Raw genomic sequence first — 3296 nt, forward strand, 5'->3', positions numbered from 1 at the left:
TACTCTCTAAAGAGTCTCCCTAAAGACTATATCTCTCTGCCATCTGCCTCTGCCTTTTATATGTCTCACTTCTAGGCCTTGCCTCTAAGTTACACCTTTAATCATGTCCTTAAGTCTTGTCTCTAAATCTGATCTCTAGGTCACACTTTTAAGTCACACACCTTTAATCTCACACACCCAAGGAAAGTCCTGGGTATCCAAAGCAAGATGTTATCAGAGTGTGCTCAGCTGTTGTAGGCTATTGTAATACAAGTCTCAAACTGATAGCGGCTTTCTGCTAAAAGTCGGCCCCCAACATCCATAGTCTCTTGGGCAAAGTCAGTTTGGCTTCTAAGTGCAGAAGACGCAGGGCTTTTTCTCTGTGGAATGGATATGTGTGACATGAGAAATGACTTACCTTGGTTTAGCCAAGTCATTTGACTCAGAGCATCCAGTTTAGTCTACTGCATTTGTTAGTGACCATATCATCACATACAATCCAGACTGTATCTTCTAGGTGTCGAAGTCTTCTGAAACCATCTTAGGTCAACTGTTATAGGCTTTGGGAATTCTGTCAGCTACAAACTTAAATATATTATTAGCAGACTTCTGACAAGATTGAGAGCCATAAGGATTAATTGTAACTGAATGGAATTTAATAGCAGTAGTAAAAATCTATTAAGACAGGATAGGAAAGAGTCTTAAGTAATTTTGGCAGGTTTTGTAGGTAGAGAAAAGTACATTTTAGTATTAGTAAGGAAACATTTGGCTAGGACCAGAATAAGAAAGCTGGCAATAGTGGCATATGATCAAATGGGTGGAAAGTTGGGGCTATGGACCTGCAGCTGAGGGCATAGTTATTACAGGTCAGGTCTGCTGTGTTGGTAGGGCAGGATTTCCTATTAGCAGCTGGAAGTCACTGCCCAGTGCCTTTGGCGGCTAGAGTCTGCACTCACTTTACAGGTCCCGGGCAGAGAGAGAGAGCCTCCCTTGAGTGTGCGGGCAGCCAAGCCCTTTGCTCGGGTGGCTGTGCACATGTGGAAACAAATCTCAGAGAGGGTCCCTGGCAGAATGTAAGGAGTAGACGCAGAGCTAAGGACCAGAGGGGAAGGGAGCAAGCAGGGTTCTGGACCAGCTGCTTTTCAGGCAAACTGGCTGAGCTAAATGGCCACAGTCAGCTGCAAATGATGGAGGGGGGAGAAGAGGCTTACACTAGCAGGCAGAGGACTGACCCCTTGGGGAGACAGACATGCTAGGGATGAGAGCTTGGAGCCAGTGCTCCTGACAGAGAGAACAGTCTGTCCAGGCCCAGCCTGGGGTACTCAGCTTTGAGAAAGAAACTGTCTCAAGAGGAGAGGGGAAGTGTCTCACCCAAGGGGAGTTCTAGAACAAGGGTCAGGGAAGAAAAGGGTTAGCTCTGAGCTCAAGAAATCTTTCTGGGGACCATGAGGATGGTTACTCTGATCAGTGACCTATGGCTAAAAAACCTGGGGTGGGGAACAGGCAGAACACATGGAGGGATTAGAGTGAAAGTAGATGAATGCTTGGATACAGGAAACCTCTTTCCATTTACCAGACTGCTGTATGTATGTATGAAGACCCTTTAAAATGACTGGGTCTAGCGTGCCATTAGGTGGCCATTTTAAACCATTATCTAGAGGATACCAAATCCAGACTTTATTGCAGAGATGTATCAATTTGGAAGGCTTCAAATCAGGCATTACTTTTAGAGATCTGAGGTTTTTAAGGAGACAACCCAGTGGAGTGTCTGAGGGTGCGGCCAAAGACAATGTAGTGCCCATTGGGTGAGAGGGATGGCTTACTTAGCTATCATATCGGCATCCCAATAGATGGTAAAAATTTCAGGCAACATCCTAGGTAAGGGGGTTGTCACGAGATTACCTAGGGGCCTCGACGAACTCCCGGAGTTCACTGAAAGCAGTTTAACCTGGTACCAGGATTTCCCGCAGCTGCAAGAGCTCAGATTGGGGAGGGAGACTGTAAACTGCTTTCGAGGGGGGAGGGAGTCACCCAGTGGCCAAAGTCCTAAGTAATAGTTCAGATAGGAGGCCAGTCATAGGGACTGGGGCAGACAAATGCCAACACCTCTCAGCCCAGGGAAGGGTGGTCAGGCCTTATCTGGGCATCTAGGGTCCCTTCTGCCAATTGGAATCTCCTTACCAATCAATATGCTGGTGTGTGTTTGCAGGCTTATGCAGTCTGGTATCAGGAAAGTGGAACCGTGAGGTCTGTGGGGGCCTGTCTGGCTTCCTAACCCATGTGGCAGAGCACCATGTGGTGGGCCGCAGGTGCAGTTAGTCTGCAGCAGAGGTGGAAATTCATGCGTCGGTGATGGCAGGTAGCAGCGATGGAGTCCACATGGCATAGAGGCAGGCCACATGGCGTCGGTTATGTTAGTTGTTAGAAAAAAATCCACAGTTCAGAACAGATAACTCTAGACCACATGGTTCCAAGAGGGAGGAGGTTTATTCAGGAGATAGGGCAAAGGTGGGGAGAAGAAGGTGGAAGGATAAGAGACAAGAGTAGAGGCCGGCCATGACCACATGGAGAGAGAGGAAGGGGGGAGGGGACAGAGAGGCAAGAGGGTAAGAGAGAGGGTAAGAGAGTAAGAGATTAAGAGATTAAGAGTAAGAGAGTGAGGAGGGGGCAAGCAGCCCCTTTTATAGTGGATCAGGCCTACCTGGCAGTTGCCAGGTAACTGTGGGGAGGAGCATACCTGGCTGTTGCCAGGTAACTGTGGAGGTGGAGTTTAGACAGAATACTAACACAGTTCTTTCAGATTGTGTGTCTCCATGTATACCGACCCAGCCTTTCACAGTGGAGTCCAACTGCTCCCTGCAGTAGGCAGCAGGGACTATGTATTTTTCACAAGAGAAACTTCATTGCTAAGAGTAGGTTTTTACTCCTGTTGGCTACTTATCACACAGCTATACAAAGTAGGGGATTTGCATATTGCTCCCTGGGAAGGATCTCTCCTACTGATCTAAGACAAAAGCTAGCTTCTCTTGTCTTGACTACTCAAGACTCTCTGTTCAAGTTCTCAGAATGAGGTGCCTTGCTCAGCTCTTGGGGCTGCTTGTACTCTGGATCTCTGGTGAGGAAAAAACCAAAGATCAAGGAGAATGTGGAGGGATGGGGGATTTCTGGGGACCTGATGATGCAGATGGATGCTCTGTACATGTGTGAGATTTCTAGTCTTTTTTCTATGAATGGGCTTGTGAGGTTTAGAGAGTGAATGGATAGAAACCTATGCTTTTGTGGCAGATCAAACAAGTTCCAAAGCAGAAGGTTTAGGT

This window comes from Arvicanthis niloticus, chromosome 9 (assembly GCF_011762505.2).
Source record: "Arvicanthis niloticus isolate mArvNil1 chromosome 9, mArvNil1.pat.X, whole genome shotgun sequence".
Taxonomy (NCBI): Eukaryota; Metazoa; Chordata; class Mammalia; order Rodentia; family Muridae; genus Arvicanthis; species Arvicanthis niloticus.